The sequence below is a fragment of the Adiantum capillus-veneris genome, chromosome 1, assembly GCF_014529385.1.
Source record: "Adiantum capillus-veneris isolate H3 chromosome 1, ASM1452938v2, whole genome shotgun sequence".
Lineage (NCBI taxonomy): Eukaryota > Viridiplantae > Streptophyta > Polypodiopsida > Polypodiales > Pteridaceae > Adiantum > Adiantum capillus-veneris.
In genome coordinates this window covers 192,763,656-192,785,592 of record NC_140931.1, presented here as the reverse complement: position 1 = coordinate 192,785,592, position 21,937 = coordinate 192,763,656, and positions in this window count along the sequence as shown.

The window sequence follows — 21,937 nt, the reverse complement described above, 5'->3', positions numbered from 1 at the left end:
GCTATTTCTCTCAAAATTATTTCTATTCTTCCCTTGTGAATAGATGAGTTTTGTTTTTTTACAATGGACCTCTTCAAGGCATAGTGCTATGTCATTATATTTGTATAGGTAAAAGATGTTCAAGGTGGGCTTAGCCATTCATAGTCCCAAGACCACTACAAAAATTGACACAAGAATATTCACATCGACACATGGCCATCTTCATTGAAAAAAGGAGATCCCCATTTTCTATAGGTGCAATTTTTTCATGAGCCACTCTCTCTTCTCTTTTCTATGAAACTCTTGCATGCACTAAAAGTGCATTACCACATGGATTTTACGAAGAAATACTAAATCTTTTAAAGGGTTTCCTAAAGTGCTTTCTTGTGAACAATTATCTAGGTTTGACCTTATTGTTTACAATCTTGCGAACGCATTGATGCCTTAATCTTGGAATATGGTTGTCTTGGTTCTAGGTTTGAGAGTACATCTCAAACCTTGAACATACATTGTGATGTGTGCCAAACTCTATGACATAGCTTCTCCTTGTTTGCCCAAAGTTCATGAGAGATGCATGCTTAAAATGGGAGGAAAAAGTAGTAAAATATAAATCAAATACCAACGAAAAAAGGCCTTCAAAAATTGGCACTATATGTTTTTCCAGTTGTGTTTCTATGTTTTGTCTCTGTGTCATAGACTACCGCCCTTTTGACAATTGACAGGCAACGGGGATCCTACCTTGGACCAAGGCCAGGCCTGGGTTGGTAGGGGCTAGTAGATTCCTGAAGAATTCCTTGCAATATAACATGGTCCAAGGGTCAACACTAATTTGGATTTGGGAAGGTTGCCCACCATTCCTAAATACTGCAAAGTGCATCAAAACTAAATCAAAGCAAAAGACTCCTATGAAATGAAGTGTTTCTTGTGAGACTGTAGACTTTTGGAGAGCTAGCTTATCATATTTGTTACTAGGCTCAATAATTTTTCCTTGACTTAGGCCATTTGTGAAACACTTAGATACATTGCTAACTCTTTCATTACTTTTAATAATCTTACACTTCCATTCCTTTTCCACACTGGCTCATATAAATGAGACCTACTAATTATTGAGCTCCTCTTGGTGAATTTCCATTGTGGTCTACAATGCTTGTCAGTGTCCTTTTTTGTCTGCATGATAAGTTTTTTATTTAACAAACATGCTCTTACAATGCTTAATTTATTTGTCACTTTTTAACGTCTAACCCAACTACTTATCAACAAGTGTTCATACTAGCTTGCACCTCACTAGCTTCTAAGATGGAATCTACATCAAGAAAGGGAGAAATGTTAACCCATGATTGATGGGGATGCAAGCCCTCACTCAAAGGGGTCTAGAGATGCCAAAGCCGTCACTTAAGTGACGGCATGTCATCACTAATGGCATCATAAAGAGACATCATTTATGATGCAAACTGTGTTGCATAATCTACGTCTAGGACCTCACATATGTGAGGATGAGTGTCCCTTATGCGATGCCTCATAAAATAAAATGATGCATTGCTTACATGCCATTCTAGCCATCGCTTAAGTGATGCCTTGTAAAATAAAAAGATATAATGCTTAAGTGACTTGTAAGGCTTCACATAGGAGATGCTACAACATCTTTTTTTTTCAAATTTTGAAAAAAATTTGGAAGCTAAGAGCTCCTTGACTATGGAGCTTGCTTCTCCTCACAACATTTCTCTCTTTCTCTCTCTCTCTCTCTCTCTCTCTCTCTCTCTCTCTCTCTCTCTCTCTCTCTCTCTCTCTCTCTCTCTCTCTCTCTCTCTCTCTCTCTCTCTCTCTCTCTCTCTCAGAGATTCACACATTTTGAAAAGAAAAATTATTTTTAAAAAAAGACGATTAACAAGACTAAAATAGATCATAATATATACAAGCACATGTATACATAATATAATGTCGTGGGTTGTGGTCACTCTTGCTAGCAGATGGCACAACTCAAGATTGCTTTTTGAACGTCCCAACTCTAGCCCCTTCTTCATCTATCCTCCAGCCATGCTCCTTGACAACCTCCATATCTATCTCACCATAAACTGAGTGGATCAATAAAGATCAAGTATGACATAACTAGAAAATTAAACTATTCAAAAAAAACTTGAAAGATATCTAAAAGTAATAGAATGAAAACTCATAAAAGGATGTGCCATAGGAAGCATCTTCTAAAGGGAAGTATACCCTTCAAAATTTGACATCATAATCTCTATTGGTGTCAAGGAGAGACCTTAATCTTTGGTCTATTAAAAAATAGATCCAAACTTAGAACTATTTTGTTCATTTGTCAATTCTAGATTATAAATATAGAAACTAAGGAAACCTATGGCATATACTCCAATGGCTCTATTTCATTTGAATTAGATGGAGTTTTTTCTAGATTCCAAACATTACCTTGCTCCCCCACTTCGTCTCGAGTGCTACCTACTTGCCCCATCACTACTTCCTCCCCACGTGCCCTCCTTGCACACCTGCTATTGACGTGCCTGTCCTCAGTCTTTGCTACAGTATGTCAAACGTAAAGCGAGTTGAGTGGTCTACAGAGAAGTGCACCATGGAACTATTCAATGCTTGCGTGAGCTTGACCATGCTTGCAATGCAAAAGGGAAAGGAGAGGACTTCCCTTCTCTTGCCTGAGCTTGACAGAGAGTGGCAAGTCTGACGAAGAGTCTTCTGAGAGCTCGCCAAAACGGCATAGCAGCAAAAGCTCTGATAATGAGGAAAGAAGAGCACGGATCAAAGAAATGAAGAGAAAAGCCGTGGCATCACACCAAGAGGAACCGGTACAAAACTAGGCCATGTTTGAAAGAGAAAAGAACTCTTACGAATGCAGCCGCCAGCACAAGGCAAGGACCCAACAAAGTGGGTACCAATTGAATTGGAAGGACAAAGAACAAAGCATCATACCAGGAAACAAGCCAAAGATCCCACATAGTTACTGGAAAAAATATACCAGGAAGGTGAAGCTTTGAAGCTGAAGGAAGCCCAAGAAGCAGAACAAAAAGCTAAAGAGGTGGCGGAGCAGCAAAAGCAAGCAGAGGAATGTAAGGTCCCTCCCTAAACCCTAGAGCCATTCAGAACTTTTTTCAGCCTAGAAAATAATTTAGAAAAATCGAGGCCAACAAAGAAGTCATGCGGACAACGAGACTTTACTCCATAATTCAAAGACAAGGATATTTTGGGTAAGAAATTACGTCATCCCTATATTTTTCCAAAAAGATTAAGATTATTTTTATACTTCTTGGTGAAGACCCGCGTGGGAACTGATCTAGATCGGGAACTGGGAGGAAAAGGGACTAACTTGATTGAAAGATAAAGTTAAGAGATAAGAACTAAGAAGAAAATTGGGGTCCAATAGGAATTAAGAAGAGAATTGGGGTCCAATAGCATTTGAGAAGAGAATTGGGGTCCAATTAGAATTAAGAAGAGAATTGGGGTCCAATAGCATTTGAGAAGAGAAATGGGGTCCAATAGCAACTGAGAGGAGAATTGGGGTCCAATAGGGTTGGAGAAGAGAATTGGGGTCCAATAGGATTTGAGAAAAGAATACCCACCATTTTCTATATAAGCACCCCCTCTTCTTTGTAATTTGACACACACATTATTGCTAAGCTACTTGCATACTTGTCATGCTCAAGATTATGCTTAAGTAAATCAAGGTTTCCATTAAACCTTGCTCTTGCTCTCTCCCTCTCTTGAAGGCCAAACCCTTGAGGGTTTATGAAGAAGCTCCTCTCTCCCTCCTCTTCATCCTAAATCCCTTTTCTTCCTCCCTGAGCCTCAGATCTCTTCAAGAAGGATTTCAACCCCACTTCCCTCTTCTTTAGAGGAGGTAATCTTCATTTCTAGTAGGATTAATTAATCCATGTGTTTTAATACTAGGAAGGTTTATGTGCATCATTTTAGGTTTAAGCTTTAATGGTAACCTTGGAATTAGGGTTAAGTATTAATGGTAGTTATGCATCATTAAGTTAAGCTTCAAAGGTAGGTTTGCTCTTGTAAGCTAAGCTTTAATGGTAACTTTGCACTTAGATGTAAGCTTTAGTGACTACCTTATATTTTAGGTTTAAGCTTTAATGGAAACCTTGCAATTAGGGTTAAGTGCTAAGAGTATCTATGCATCATTAAGCTAAGCTTCCAAGGTAGATTTGCACTCTTAAGCTAAGCTTTAAATATGGTAACTTTGCACTTAGGTGTAAGCTTTAATGACTAACTTGTATTTTAGGTTTAAGCTTTAATTTAATGGAAACCTCGCAATTAGGGTTAAGTGCTAAGAGTATCTATGCATCATTACGCTAAGCTTCCAAGGTACATTTGCACTCTTAAGCTAAGATTTAATGGTAACTTCGCACTAAGGTGTAAGCTTTAGTGACTACCTTGTATTTTAGGTTTAAGCTTTAATGGAAACCTCGTAATTAGGGTTAAGTGCTAAGAGTATCTATGCATCATTAAGTTAAGTTTCAAAGGTAGATTTGCACTCTTAAGCTAAGCATTTAATGGTCTTTGCACTTAGGTGTAGGCTTTAGTGACTACCTTGTATTTTAGGTTTTAGCTTTAATGGAAAACTCGAAGACTCATAAATTATAGAACGACCTTCTAGCTTCTTAAAATGGAAAGCTAGGCACCTTAAGAAAAGAGTAGTTGTGTAAACTTGATAGAAGTAGTTCAATTTTTGGTATTGAAGAGTATTTCTAAAGTTGTCAATTTCAAGTTTGTTTGCAAATATGGGATGGGAGAGATAGCAGATAACTTCGCGGAATTGACCTCCGTGTTGTTTTGAATCAAAAAATCTACAAGCTTCCATGGAGATGTCCCAAAAACCTGGGAATCGACAAAACGAGAATTGAACTTAAAAATTTGGCATTTCTGAAGAGACATTAACCATCAAATGCCTATGGCAAAAACTTTTATTTTCTAAATAAACTTGGTTTTTGGTAGATAATTCATGAAAGTAGTAATTAAGGTTGATAAATGAATGAACCTAAAAATTACCAACTAGGAGTTAAAATGTATCTTGAGAGGTGATACGGATAGCCAATTGCAAAACATAGGTTTAACTAGGAGTTTTGATGTCTGGAAATGACTGGAAACCAAAATGGATCTTCTTGGGGTCAATTTGATTGAAAGGCCGGCCCATTCAGAGGATTCTGTTGGGGAACTTGATGGAGATTGGCACTTTTCGGCTAGGGCAGTGTAACCGGCAAGTTGTTATACCTAGGTCATTTATGCCCGAGGGATAAGGGATAAATGGGTTTGTTTTATTTTTTCCCGGACGGGTGAAGTACCCGCGCTATCTTATTGGAAATCGGCCATAATTCGGGTATGGCCTGATGCCAATAGTTGGATGAGAAGGTCATACTCAGGGAGGATGATGTGAATTTAATTAAGAAAATCTATTCGACTTGGTTGCTTAAAAAAGAACTGGAAAGGCTAGGAATATAGGGGCTATCCTGTGCATCTCTTACCAGATGGTGCTATACCTCTCAAAATAAAACACTTAAAAAGGAATGATTAAATTACTTGATGAGGCTTTCCCAAACACTTAATATTGTGAAGGTGTTGCCATTTTGATGGCTTGTAACCGATTATCTTGGCCTGAATGGGGAGGCAAGATGAATTGGTTGAAACTAAATGTGTTGTCTGATTAGTTAGGAAACTAGTTACAAGCTAATTATAGCAGATAAAGGAAAGAAAATGAATTAAAAGTTTCTAAATAAAGATCTGGTGGGAACAATCAGATGAATTTCCTTGAACGAGGGTATTCAATAGATTGCATGTTGCTTGTTGTTTGATGATGTTTGATAGATTGCTGTCTTCCTGATTTTGTAGTAGTTAAGTACTACCTCGGGAAGGGATTTTCATGAAATGGTTCGGTGGGTGGAAGGATCCGGAGGGTCAGATGGCCGGATGTTGATTTAAGAATTTTATGTTAAACGTTAGGACTACGTGGGATAAAAATAGGTAATCGGGGACGAGCAAGAACAGGTAGGATTGCAAGATCCCTCTTCTTAGGGGAAAGTGATAACTGTCATGCCTGCTTGTCAGGAAAAAGGGGTTATCGCCATGAACCAAGGGAGAACAAGAAAGAAAGAGCAGATCCTCAAGCTAAAGATCAAGAGAATCAAGATTAAGGACCACAATTTTGGGTGCGAAAAGCTGTCAAGGACAGATTGATTATGAGAAGCACATAGAATCGTTGAATGAAGGGATATCCCCCTTTGGTTGGCATTCGAGATAGACCGGAGTCCTTTCTGAGTGTCGATCCCAAGTGGGAGGGATACGTGCAGATAGATCTACGTCATTCCCTGGAACGGTCTGGAGGACTGAGGGATGTGAGCAGGGTCGAGTCTGGGTATGGCCCTCACAAGTGGTATCAAAGCGTAATTTTGAATCTTGGACCTTGGAATTTTGGATTATTGCATGAGGGAAAAACAACTCAGTCTATTCTACACCCAAATTTCAATAATATATTACAAAATGAAGTCTTGATGTCGCAATAAATTATTCAAAAATTTTCAAGATGGCTTGGGATCTGCTAGAAGAAATTCAGCGGATTATCTATGAGAGGATGGAAACTGCTACACTAGAGTGAAGGCTCGCTATGCTCAAACATTTTAGGGATCTCTTATTTCCAAAAACCTATACTTGTCCTTGGGATTTAAGCAAGTGGGAAGTGTGAGTAAACTTGGAAATGATCGATATAGAAATTTGTGAAAGAATAGGTAATGCACTTGTGCGAAGACACATGACAGTGGCACGGATGAAACTTTTATTTAGCTTTACTTGTCATTCTCCCTTAAGCTTAGTAATAAGGAGCAAGATTGGGTAAGGTAGCTACCACATGAAGAATTAATTTTTGGAACATTGACTGGAAGATAATAATGAAGAAATCCAAGAAATTCTTGTGATTAGCCATAGATAAAGCTATAAGTATATAAAGCAAGACTCATTTTGAAATTACTAATGGCTTCGAATATTCAAGAAGAAGAAGTTTATAGGATAGTCCTAAAAGAATGGGGATAACCAAACCAGAAAACACGTTAGTTATGTTGAGACACCTTATCAAACTTTTCTCTCCTAAGGAAAGTGCCATTTCTACTAAGAAATGGAGAACACGTGGGTCGAATGGAGTTACACGGTTAACCCTATGGGGATGCGTACAACTATTGAATAAAATACGGATTGAAATGATGAGAGAAAGCTCGGATTGGGAAAAAAGAGATATGGTATGGTCCAATATTATTTCCAAGTTTGTAAGTAAACTTCTACTTATACCATCTCAAGAAAAATAGAAAAGACAATAAATGAGACGTGCTTAAAAACTCAGAAGGAATCAAGATGGCAAGTGTAATAGATAAGCTCATAAATCTTGCAGACATTTAAACTCCGAAGAAGAATAAGAAAAAAGACTTATGAGTTAGCCAAGAACTCAAAGTTGGAATCTTTACTCAAGACTATCATAGATAGAAGACCCTTTGCTGAGATGTCCTTAAGAATTGAATTAAAGAGGAGAGACTAACATTTCAAGACAAAGAAGTACGGACAATACTCAAATTTTTCAAAAAAGGGTTATTTCTTCAATTAAAGCCAAAAAGGATTACAAGGGAGGCAGGAATTAATTACTAGAGAAGCAATAAAGTTTACAACTCACGAAGATCCTCTAATATATGGTCACATAACCAAGTATTGCAAGGGCCACACATGTTAGGATGCTCACCCTCTGGAATTCTTCTACGAGAAATAGCTTGAGCAATTTCTTGGGTATGAGCTGAGAAAAGAAAATGACCTCTAAGAGGAAGACTCCCGATGGTATCAAGGCAAATCTTGGAATGGGGGATGAACTGCACAAGCAAGAACAACCTTGCAGAGAACCCATGATCTCGTGTCCTTTTGACACAGTAGTATTGAGGGTCAAGTCCCAGATCCTCTGTAACCATAGCAAGTCGGGTATTGTTGCGGAAATAAGACCTATTTAGGAATTTTGGGAATTATTCAAGTCCCATTTCCTATAACTCTATAAAAAAACTTAGTATTTTTGTGTAGTTTGAGCTATCATCTATTCACGGTTACACTCTATGTTTCATATACCCCTTAACACATATCTATAGGGATATGTGTATTTATATACATACTTATATTCATCAACTACAATGATGTAATGGAATTTTCCTATTCAATTTGAGAGTAGTGGAATTTAATGAGAGTACTTTCAAGAAATGATTTTGTGAGCATAGCGGGTAGACATAATTGAAAATAGCAACATAATTATAGCAATTAGTTAACTTGGCATGGACAATACTTTTTCAAGAGAGAGAATTTAGAGAACTTGACAACAGTTGAGGACCGGATTTATGTGGAGCCAGTCCCCCCTCCAATAGGCATTTGTATTATGATTTCTCCCATAAAGAGAGACTTGTTACAATACATTCTTTGTGTTCCTTGTGACCTAGGTGAAGCAATGAAGATGGAAAGCTTCATGCATCAACATCATAGAATAACCTAAACTTGAAGAAATATTTAACTATACCAAGCCTCAGTCCCAAGACCTCAAACACCTTCGAAGGTGGAGAGAGCTAGCAGGGAATGAGGGTAGGGAAGAGAAAGAAGAAACATTTCATACGAGAAAGAGCTAGTTCCTCACTTATCATAACTCTTGTGCTAGCATACATAATAGCATAGTAATGAAGAAGGAATAGATGGCAAGCTCAAGCATTGAAGCATGGCTCTTGGATGGATTTGCACTCCATAACCAAGAGTGTTGGTGTAGGCTCTCAACCTCTACTTGCTTGGAGAAGGAGAGGGAGTTCTTGCACTTTGCATAGTACACAATGAGAGTGTTTGTGAGTGTGTGTGGGTGAGTATACCCCCTAAGCACCCCCCTAGCTTGCTTGGGTCGACCCCCCCTTGTAGCTCATGCTTGAAGCTCATTGGACCCCTGCAGGCCTAGCCAATCACAAGCAGGAGCCATTACAAGCAACATGGGTAGCCTTGGGACAAGTGTCCCCCTTTCCCCTTTGAGAGAGAGGACTTGATAAATGAAAAATCAATTAATTAAATATCCTAAATTATCATTGGACCCCTTGGGTGTCCAACCAATAGGCTTCAGGCACACCATGAGGGCAACATGGGGAGGAACTTGACAAGTGTCCTTGCTGCCTCTTCAAGCTGGGGCTTCCCTTGTGTGTGTGTGTGTGTGTTCTCTCTCATCCCCCCCCCCCTTGTAGGCTCGCCCCCCTCCTTGTAGGGATATTTTTGACTTTGGATGAGCAAGCCCCTTAGTCATCAAACATGACTAAGCACTTGAAGTAGGGGGTGTTCCCACAAGCATCCCAGGCAAGCTTCACAAGGCACCTCAAACACCTTAATCATGCACCAAGTCAAGCACCTCAACCATGGAGTCAGTCAAGCACCTCAAGCATGGAGCCAGTCAAGCACCTCAAGAATCTTAATCAAGCACCTCAAGCATGACAAGCACCTCAAGAAGGAAAAGCACCTCAAGCACGACAATCACCTTGAGCTTGGGCCGGGTTCCCACCTCAAGCTCAGCCCTAGCTTACCTAAGGTCAAAGGACTTTTACACACATTATTGGAGGTCTTCAATGAAGCTAACCCTAAGGTCTTATGCTCCATTGGTTAGCCTTGCTCTTGATAGACCATCTCCCATTTGGGCCCCTTTACTATTGGCCCCGTGTTGAGATAGATCTATAAGCACATATCTATATCTTAACACTTGTTCCTATTTATTCTCCCACATTAAGTGATCAATTTAATATGAGAAAATCATTTGGGCTGGTTAGATATTAGATTTTATGACATTACCTCTCTCTTAAATCATAGTCGTCCTCGACTATGAGGTAGAAGAGATAAAGCCTTAGTCATTAGTCAATCGTACTTAGCGGGTAGAGGATCCCTTTTTTACCCTACGACATCTTTCCAAGATGGATGACTAATCCATTTGGTGCTTGGGAGACATAGCTGCCGCAAGCATGTCTGCTCTTTAGTCCATTTCATTCTCCCAAAGTAGAGTGACAAATTCTACTTGGTGTTTGAGAGACGTCGTCATCACAAACATGATTCTAAGCATGCATACTAGTTAAATTTGTGTACAATCAAAAAGAGGATTAGTCTTATAAGACAAAAACATGAGTCATTTAAAAGAGAGTTGTACATTTGCTTACTCTAATGTAGCATTGTAAGCATTGACAAGGTTCATACTATCCTTAAGTTGTACTCCTTGCATCCATTTAGCATCTTCAAAAGGATAATTTTTGAACTTAATAAGATACCGTCGGATTATCTTACGATGTCGTAGTACCTTGTCTTCATGCCGAAGGACAGCTTCGGGTTGTAGCACCTCTTCTTGGTCTTCAACTTCGGGAGGGTCTTCAATAATTGGTTCAGTTGGTGGCTCTCCTTTGTAGGACTTAAGTAGGCTTACATGAAAGGCATTGTGTATAAGCCAATGGTTGGGCAACTTGAGTTGATAAGCCGTCTCATTGATGGGATTCGAGATTTGGAAAGGACCATAGTATCTTTTTGCTAGTTTAGCATAATACTTTTGATGGCCCGTAGGATTTTTGCCCGTCGTTTGCCTTAATCAAGCCTTAGGAAACTTGAGTAAGACCCAATCATTTTCTTTGAACATTAAGGCTCTTCTGTGCTTATCAGAAGCAGCTTTTTGCCTTTGTTGAGAGATGGCTATAGCCTCCCTAATCTTTTGAAAAGATTCTTGTAGGTCATGGCTATACTCATCGGCAGCGAAGATCTTCCCATGTACTTTGAGTAGCAAGGGACTTTTAGGTCTTCCCTCTATGATCTCGAAAGGTGCTTTCCCCGTAGAAGTATGTACAGTATTATTGTAGGCATACTCTACTAGAGGTAAATACTTTTCCCATTGTGAGCGTTGATCTACTTCGGTAACATAAGTCTTGAGTAGATCGAGTATCGTAAGATTGGCTATCTCACTTTGGCCATCCGTTTGTGGGTGATAGGCCGAAGAGAAATTCAATCTTGTTCCTAGATTTTCAAAGAGACCTTTCCAGAAATTACTGGTCATTCTAGGATCTCTATCTGACACGATGGATGTGGGTAATCCATGGTGCTTGAAAATCTGAGATATGAAGAGAGTTGCCATTTGATGTGCCTTAATAGTCTTTTTGACAGGAATAAAATGTGCTTGCTTGCTAAACCTGTCGACTATTGTCCATATTCCTGTATTCCCATGGATAGACTTGGGTAATCCAAAGATGAAATCCATGGATATACTCTCCCATGGTGAATTTGGAATAGGCAATGGCTGGAGTAATCCAGGTTGCTTCCCTCTATCATACTTGGTCTTTTGGCATACTACACATTTTGAAACATACTCTTGTATGTCCACTTTCATGGTAGGCCAATAGAAATACGTCTCTACTCCTCGGAGAGTAGGTTGAATACCTCTATGCCCTGCATATGGAGGAGCATGGGATTCATACATAACCTTCTCACGAAGGGAATGGGTAACACATAGCCTATTTCCGTGGAGAAGATAACCATCCTTCAAGGTGAATGGTTCCTCTTTCTTCCCTAAAGCAAGGGCTGAAATTATGTCTCTAAAGTCAGGGTCAGTAGCATACTCATCTATCATAGAGGATAGATCATTGTGAGTAGCTATAGACACCGCATTAACTTTTGGTCTTCATGAAAGTGCATCGGCAACTTGATTGTGCTTACCAGCTATGTGAGCAATATGGAAATTAAATTGCGAAAGAAAATTTGCCCACCTCATTTGTTTGTCGGAAAGTTTGGTTTGCGTCATGAAATACTTGAGACTTTGGTGGTCGGTTCGTAGGATAAATGGAGTCCCCAATAGGTAGTGCTTCCATGTATCTAGGGCATGTAGAACAGCTAAAAGCTCTTTCTCATAAATGCCCAAGACTCGTTCATCACTATTGAGCCTTCGGCTCTCATATGCTATGGCATGCCCTTCTTGAAGCAAAACCGCTCCAAGGCAATCACCACAAGCATCACATTGGACCTCAAATGGTTTTGAGAGATCCGGAAGCACGAGGACTGGTTGGCAGTAAGCTTCTCTTTGAGTTTTTCAAAAGCATTTTGCTCCTTAGCAGTCCATACAAACTTAACGTTCTTCTTTGTTAAGTCGTGTAGTGTTCCTGCTACTTGAGAGAATTTTGCTATGAAGCGTCTATAGTATGCACACATACCAATAAAGCTTCTTAGCTCATGTAGATTCCTTGGGTTAGGCAATGATTTTATTACCTCTAACTTTGATGGATCCATACGAATACCATCGTGAGAGATAATATGACCTAGATATTGAATCTCCTGAAGGAAGAATTCACTTTTCTTTTGGTTGAGAAAAAGTTTGTTTTCCCTCAAGGCTTGAAAACTCACTTGGAGATGTTGCTTATGTTCCTCCAAAGATTTGGAGTAGATGATGATATCACCAAAGAACACTCCAGTGAATTTACGATATGGTCTAAAAATTTTCTCCATGAGATGATTGAAAGTAGCTGGTGCATTAGTCAAGCCAAAAGGCATGACTAGATATTCATAAAGACCAAATGTTGTGCGAAACGCGGTCTTTAGGATATCTTCATCCACTATCCTTATTTAATGATAGCCACTCTTAAGGTCAATCCTACTGAAGTAGGTAGAGCCTTGTAGCTTATCAAACACATCTTCTACCCGAGGCACGGGAAATCTGTTTTTGATAGTGATATGGTTTAGTGCTCGATAGTCCACACACATACGGTATGTAACATCTTTCTTTTGCACTAAAAGGACTGGAGAACAAAAGGGAGAGGAACTAGGCCTCACCATCCCTTTGTCTACCAATTCCTGTACTTGCCTCATAATCTCCTCTTGTTGAGCTTGTGAGACTCGATAAGGAGGTTTGTTAGGTGGTGAGCTTCCTGGAAGGAGCTCAATACGATGGTCATCATCCCCTCGTTTTGGAGGTAGGTCCATAGGGATATCATCGATGAACACATCTTGGAATCCTTTTAGAAAAGTAGACAAGTATAACTCTTTTTGATTCCTATCATTTTCATTTGATGAAACATTATTAGCTTTTAGAGACTCTTTGACATAAATCATGTACGCAGAAACTGAGCTCTTCATTGATTTATCAAAAGAAAGAGGATTTACAAGTGGAATAGTGCGAACACGCTCACTAGCATCTATATACATGTTCTTTCCCCTATAGGTGAAGTAAATTCTCCTTTCAGGGAACTTCATGTTGGCAGCCATGCGATCAAACCATGGTGCCCCTAGGATAACATCCTGATGTTGGAGAGGAGAGATGAAGAAGTCTTCTTTGTCGACATAGCTTTGGACATGAAGCCTCAACTTCCCAATCAAGGGAGTAACGGAGGCTTGTTGTCCCTTGAAAGCTGTATCAGTTCTTACTATATCTCCCATCTCAAAAGCTTGAATGCCCAACTTGGTGGCCAACTCTATTGATATGAAGTTGAGAGTACAGCCAGGGTCAAACAAGATGAAGGCATCATGCTCTCTTACCTTTGCCCAAGCATAGAAGAGTGATGATCCTTTGCAATGAGCATCCTCTTTTGGAGCTTCGATGGTGGAAGCCCTAGGAGTCTCATTGCGAGTATTCTTCTTGGGGCAAGAACGATAGCCATGTCCTTGCTCCCCACACTTGAAACATTTATGGTCCTTGCGAAAATCTTCAAGCTCTTCAGGAGAGAGTTTTTTTTAACCTTTGTAAACTCCCTTCTCCTTGGACCGATTGTTGTTGTTGTTATTGTTGTTGTTGGAAGTGCCTTGGGAATTATTTTGAGCATTGGATTTCCCCTTTGCATCATTTTTATCTTTGTTTTCCATGGGCTTGACATTACGTCTAGCCCCTTGATGGAAATTGATGCGTGAAGCAACCATGGTGTGATGGATTACTTCGGTAATAGTACCAGGCCGTTGAGAGTTGATGTATTCAGCCATCTCTTCAGGTAATCCCGCACAAAATTGCTGTCTTTGCTCGGTAAAGTCTATCTTTTGAAAGACAATAGCTTTGAGATGTAAATCCCAAAACTTGTCTACATACTTGTTGATAGACTCATGAGAGAGAAGCTTCAAGCCAGACCATTCGGTAAGAACTTTATCTTTAGTATCGCTTGGAAGAAATTGCTTCATGATGGAAACTCGTAGAGTTTTCCATGTCTTTGGGGCTTCTCCATTGCCACGAAGGATAGCCCACCATTGACGAGCTGATTTTTGGAAGTTCATAGCTACATGGCGTAGCTTGGAGGACTCTGTGAAGCCCTCGTCCCCAAAGGCAGCATCAAATTGCTGGATGAAGGCCAACACTTTGTCGGTAGCACCAAAGGTTCCATCGTAGGTGAGAAAAGAGATACTCTTTCCTCCCTCCTTGAACTTCTTTAGCTTTTGTGACCTTCGCCATGCAGGAAATGATTTGCGATGTCCTCCCCTCTTGTATTCTCTAGGAGAATAGCCATAACTTTCATCGAAAGAGGAGGAAGGTGAAGAAGAAGGAGAAGAGGGTGACCTCTTCCTAGCCCTTTTCTTCCTTTGTTTCCTCTCTTGCCTTTTAGAGTGACGAGGAGAAGGACTATAGGTTGCTCTTTTCCTCTTGGGAGGAGTAGGCGATCGTCTAGACCGCCGTCTTAGTGGAGCCACCTCTTCAGAAGAACTTAGACTTTCATTGCTTTCTTTCTCTTTGGATTCCTCCTCTCGAATGGGAGAGAGTCTTCTTTTGGGGGTCTCTTCAAGAGGCCTCCTAATCTCTCTCTCCTCTGGGAGAGGAAGGGAAATTCCATAAGCACGAAGTTGTTGAGTAACTTCGGCTTGCAAAGCAGGGTTGCCCATAGCTTGCTGCAATCTAGCGACGAGATAATTCACAAACATGGGAGCATCATCATTAGCACCTTCATGTGCAAAATCAAAGCTATCAATGTTCATTCTACTCTCTTGATTATTGTCAGCCATGTTAACAAAATTTATGTTTATACTTAGTGTATGCTTTGGCAGTTCAAAACCTTAGTTGCCACTCCTCTTAGCCTTTAAAAATCGGCTCTTAAGTATCTACACCCACGGCTCAAAGTGGTTAGTTATAGAGAGTAGAGGAGTAGGTCTAACATAGTAGAGTTGCCAAGGGCTAGCTCCTTTTGGTCTTCTTATGGCTCAATAATGGTAAAACCGTAGGCAAGTCTAAAAAGACTCCATTATTAAGTCCAAAGCTCCCGAGGTGTGCACCATCCCCCACATAGTGGGCTTAACAAAACCGATATTAGATCCCAATTCCACTTACTCTATTATAATTAACAACATCAACATTTTATAGGCTACTTAAGGACCTCTCTTCTTAAGCAAGAAAAGAGAAACCAAATGCTCTGATACCAATGTAATGGAATTTGCCTATTCAATTTGAGAGTAGCGGAATTTAATGAGAGTACTTTCAAGAAATGATTTTGTGATCATAGCGGGTAGACATAATTGAAGATAGCAACATAATTATAGCAATTAGTTAACTTGGCATGGACAATACTTTTGCAAGAGAGAGAATTTAGAGAACTTGACAACAGTTGAGGACCGGATTTATGTGGAGCCGGTCCCCCCTCCAATAGGCATTTGTATTATGATTTCTCCCATAAAGAGAGACTTGTTACAATACATTCTTTGTGTTCCTTGTGACCTAGGTGAAGCAATGAAGATGGAAAGCTTCATGCATCACCATCATAGCATAACCTAAACTTGAAGAAATATTTAACTATACCAAGCCTCAGTCCCAAGACCTCAAACACCTTCAAAGGTGGAGAGAGCTAGCAGGGAATGAGGGTAGGGAAGAGAAAGAAGAAACATTTCATACGAGAAAGAGCTAGTTCCTCACTTATCATAACTCTTGTGCTAGCATACATAATAGCATAGTAATGAAGAAGGAATAGATGGCAAGCTCAAGCATTGAAGCATGGCTCTCGGATGGATTTGCACTCCATAGCCAAGAGTGTTGGTGCAGGCTCTCAACCTCTACTTGCTTGGAGAAGGAGAGGGAGTTCTTGCACTTTGCATAGTACACAATGAGAGTGTTTGTGAGTGTGTGTGGGTGAGTATACCCCCTAAGCACCCCCCTAGCTTGCTTGGGTCGACCCCCCCTTGTAGCTCATGCTTGAAGCTCATTGGACCCCTCCAGGCCTAGCCAATCACAAGCAGGAGCCATTACAAGCAACATGGGTAGCCTTGGGACAAGTGTCCCCCTTTCCCCTTTGAGAGAGAGGACTTCATAAATGCAAAATCAATTAATTAAATATCCTAAATTATCATTGGACCCCTTGGGTGGCCAACCAATAGGCTTCAGCCACACCATGAGGGCAACATGGGGAGGAACTTGACAAGTGTCCTTGCTGCCTCTTCAAGCTGGGGCTTCCCTTGTGTGTGTGTGTGTGTTCTCTCTCATCCCCCCCCCCCCCCCCCCCCTTGTAGGCTCGCCCCCCTCCTTGTAGGGATATTTTTTACTTTGGATGAGCAAGCCCCTTAGTCATCAAGCATGACTAAGCACTTGAAGTAGGGGGTGTTCCCACAAGCATCTCAGGAAAGCTTCTCAAGGCACCTCAAGCACCTTAATCATGCACCAAGTCAAGCACCTCAAGCATGGAGCCAGTCAAGCACCTCAAGCATCTTAATCAAGCACCTCAAGCATGACAAGCACCTCAAGCAGGACAAGCACCTCAAGCACGACAAGCACCTTGAGCTTGGGCCGGGTTCCCACCTCAAGCTTAGCCCTAGCTTACCTAAGGTCAAAGGACATTTACACACATTATTGGAGGTCTTCAATGAAGCTAACCCTAAGGTCTTATGCTCCATTGGTTAGCCTTGCTCTTGATAGACCATCTCCCATTTGGGCCCCTTTACTATTGGCCCTGTGTTGAGATAGATCTATAAGCACATATCTATATCTTAACACTTGTTCCCATTTATTCTCCTACATTAAGTGATCAATTTAATATGAGAAAATCATTTGGATTGGTTAGATATTAGATTTGCTGACAATGACATCAAAACAATGAGGGAAGCATGGCACTTAACTCAATTTGCATTATACAACATTATTCATGTAGTAAAAGTTCTTTGAATCATTAGCTCAGATTTGAGACATTAACATTAAAGAATTGGCTATATCAACATTCATAAAAAGAATCTACAATAATAATAATAAAAAATTAGAACTAAAGGGACCTCAAAATTGTGTGGTGTTTAGAAACACCGAGGTAAAAAATAAAATCCAATTCACATATTTACATGGATCCAAGTATTGTACAACTCATCCGAGGAAATGATACTATGTCAAGAGGCTCAATGACTATAAATACATCATTAAACTTTGCATTTTCTCATGTATCGCTCCAATACGTACAAGGTTTCTCTATCACAAGCTGCTTCATTTACCAACATATTGCAAGTATACTCTCGTTTTTCCCTTGCATAGATCCAACCAAGTAACCATGCAGCGATTGTTCTCTCCAAAAAACTTTCAAGCTCTTCTTTTGATTGATTCCACATTTTTGGAAAAATCAAGTAGGTTCCGGGCATCTTCCACACTACACTATAAAGGGCCTCATAAAAAATTAGGGTATTATTTCCATCCAAATCATGAAAAATTCTCCATGCTACATCCAAGTTCTTGTGGTATACAAATCGATATCCAATTAGAAGATCTATCTTTTGGCATGCTGCCTGTCCTGCTATGACATTAAATTTTTGATGGTGTTGTGGAAAGCATAACTCAAGAATACGACGAGTCCTTTGCAATCTATTAGTGCTCCAAATCCACACCTCAAACCATTGCATACAAAAAACAAGAAAGTGAATGCATCTTTGCGAACAAAATGCCACACATTTGTACTCTCTTCAACGAGATGCATATGTTTTCCCCAATCTGAGCATACATCACCATGTTTCATTTCAATGGTCTTAAGTAAAACACCATTGACTTCAAGGATCAATACTCTTCTTTGTTTCCGTATAGTATCTGAGGGTGGTGGAATCTGTTTCCTTCTAGGCCTATGAGTCCTCAATGACATGTGCCACCTCAATAGTAAATGCTTTGTACATTTGAAATCAAATTTATATGCTTCAAAATCTCCTCTTCCAAAAAAAAGGCATGATGGTCAATGGAAGAGATATTATTTTCAATTAACACACTATGCACCAACAATATTTATTTTATCCATGATATATATAGACTTAAACCTGAGAAGACAACAAAAGAAAATATTTTTCTTCAATACACAGAAGAAATCTTGTACAAAGAGCTCCAACCACAAAGATAAAGAGAGACTTCTTTTCCAAGGTTGAATAACATCTAGTTGTTGATGAAATATAAAAGTATACATATTTGGTTCATTTTCAAATAGTTGGACCCAGCACACTGTTTTGGCCGGAATACTAGAGCCCAACACATTGTTTTGGTCAAAATCTTCTTAACACGTTTCCACCATTCTAGATGTATGTGAACATTCCAAGTGATTGAGTCAATGCGCATGCCAAGCCCTTACTGGTTGTTTTCTTCCACTTGCAATAACAAATATGCTATATTAGATAAAAATTTGATTTGATTTTTTATATTTTTTGATAAATCTAGAGTGAGTCCTACCCATAAGCTTAAGTAGGCCTTTCGTAGCTTTGATATGTATGCTTTTGTTGCAACCCCGCTAATGAAATGACCACGACCATACCCCAAGCTAGTAGCATAAGCAATAGCATGTTGATCACTCAAATTTTTTGTTTTGTGATACAATTTTAACAAGTTCAGCTGGTTTGAAGATAATAGTGGCACACCAAACTTGGATGCCAACATAGCTGGATCCTTGGTTAAGGAGTTTACTACTTTCTTGCCCCTACTTTCTTGAGCATAACTTAACTTGTTATTGCACAATGGTAGCTTTGAAGATGCACCGAGCTTTCCACTTCGACTATATTGTTGTCAAGTTCTTCCCTTAGAACATGGACATTGAACATGCCCCATTCTTCCATAATGTCTTGAAACTTTGCAAATAGGTCATGAACCTCTGTGATTGGAGATTGTCCTAGCCGATTGAGTGAAATAATAGATCGAATGTCATCTGTATTATTTAGATTTAAAAGATATGGTAGAAGCTCATTGAAAAGAAGATATTTAGGCCTCCCTTGAAAACCTTCAAGACATAAGCAGTTTTCTTTTGGGTTAATACATCCCTTGAAAGGGCTATCATCAATGAGCAATGTATTCTTTGAACTGCATAAATTCCTGCATTGATACCAAACCCTCAACAAAGGCTTAAACATAGCCTCAACATTAGGATTATCCCGTCTATACACTTTTCGAAGATTATGGATGTAGAATCTTCGTGTCCCCATACCATAAAGAAATGATATTTTTTATGTGCATGCTTTTCAAGAGTGTTCACATAAGTGCAAACATTCTTTTGTAGCATGATGGACCAAATACCAACATGAAAGTACTGACATATCTCATCCAAAATTCCAAAACAACCCTGACAAACAACAATTGTGGTGTGACCAAGGTCCATTTTGACACAATCTGTACATGGATGCCTCTTGTCTTCTTTGCTGAGTAAAACTCCATTAAGATCAAGAATGAGTGCATGTTTCTTCATGCTGATTGCATGAGCAATATTTTCTGCATATGATACAAAAGAATGATAACTGTTTACGTTTTTGCACTTATAAATCTCAAAACAAGGGACCATATATTTGTAGCACACAAACGTTTATTTATGTCTCATACTCCCATATTCATCTATAATGATGTCTCCTAAAAGTGATTGCATTTCTCTATTGATGTGGGAATATTGAAAGACTAGTTTATCTCCATCTCTATCAAAAGAATATAAGCTTCCAAGTGGCCTACGTTTTCGTGCATCAGGACGTAGCTCCTCAACGTTGATGTCTATTTGTGGCACACTAGATCCTTGATTTTGAATGTCAATTTCACCTGCAAAGACAACATAATAGAATTTTGTACTATCTTGCAAAAAGGTCCATATCTATACTAATCAAATTGGACAAATAAGTACCTTTGTTTTTCTCACGAACTTCAATCCCTTGCTCCCTTTATTGAATGCTTTGGACTTTGTTTGTGTTTGGTGTTGCTTTTCCTGTCCCTTTGTCAATTTTTTCTTGTATGTCCTTGGTTGCAAGAGTCCCTTGGAGCTCTTTATTGGCTTCACCCTTCTTCTCACTACCCTCTGCATCCTCATCTCTTTGAGGAATGGTGCTAGTGTTAGGTTTTGGAGAATTTTGCACAACAAAATCACTTTGATGCTCTACCACCACCATCTCCTCTTCACTATTCCTAATGTCACTTTCATGAATTTGGGTCTCTCCAATTGTAGGTAGCATGTTCTCGCTCTCTTTAGTCATGTCATTTGAAGTTTTTTGAGAGGTTTTTTCAACAAGATCACTTTTGTGCTCCACAAGATCACCTTTATGAAACTGGGTCTCTCCAACAATGGTGGGTAGCACTTGTGCAGCTTGAGATATGTTATCTCCGTCTTCTATTTTGTTGTCTTCATCTAAAAGATGAAAAAAGCCAATTTTGTTCCTATTTAGAAAATAGTCTAGTGGATTTTCAATAACCATAGAATCCATTTCATTTCCATCATCTAACCCAAATGTTTTATGCTAGAGAGGCTCCATCTAGCACATTAACACAAAAGTGCTAACCTAGAATGATACTTAAAGCACATTTGAAAGTGAGGATTAATCTTAAGCTCCATCCTAAGGCTTAAGTCTCAAAGTTTAGGCTTTTGTTACAAGCCTAAAACTTAAGTCTCAAAATTTATGCTTATGTTTGAAGTTTAAAATGTAAGTCCTAAGCCCTTTTTAGTCTTCATCATTCACTATGTGAAAACCTTTTATACTATGTGCATTGAAGACCTATTTATAAAACCCCTTATCTATGAATTTTTCAAGGTATCATCCAATTTTCTTCATAATCTATAAGTATTTTGTTACTTGTAACATTTTTTTGCTACAATGCTCATGAGACTGGACTCATATGGTAGTGCTACACTAACATACAAAGGCAAGGCTAGAACTTAAGTTTGATCCTACAAAATAAGTTTCAGTTTCTTGTTATAGAATTCGACTCTTTCTTAACATATGTAATCGCTACAATAGGATATGAAATTGTGAGCTTCACTTGGAAGTACTGAGGTAGGATTCTATGACAAGGACTTTTGTCATTGAAACTCATACACATGATCAGGTGATGCTCACCTAACATGCTACCTATTTCACATTTGGAGGTGAGGCTCAAACTTAAGTTCATGCCTAAGGCTTAAGTATTAACCTTAAGCTTATGTTTCAAGTGTGTTAGAAGTTGGACACACCCTACGAAAAATGATTGCTCGGAGGATTATTATTTTTTGTAATTATTCATTTATAGAGGAAACCCGACATTTCACCTTTGTAAATATTGGGGCTTACAGAAGTTTCCAGATTGTATCCCAGTTTTGACATTTAGATCGAGTAGATGGTTAAATTGGAACATTAGGGTTTGAGATTGTAAGGTATTTATACCACTTTTTGACCTTAATGAAAGGACCTTTTCTCATTTTAGAAAAAGTTTGAAGTCTGTGAGTGAGCGTACTGTGTACGAGAGAGAGTGAGAGCTTCATCTTGATGCTACGCGCCCACCGATGGTCAGAATCGAGTGCGGAGAAGTGCAGCGTGTTGCCCCAACGAGAGCTACATGCCAATACCTACATTGCGCGCGTACGGTCCAGTTCTGCGAGCTCGACCCACGAGCTTCATCTGGTGATTCGGTGAGCATACGTTGTCTATTTTTGCATTTCAGCATATCCACACGTTCGCATTGAGTAGAGATACACATTAGAAACTTTAGTTTTTGGAAATGACGACCTGCAAATTTCAGCGAGACATCCTGCGTGAT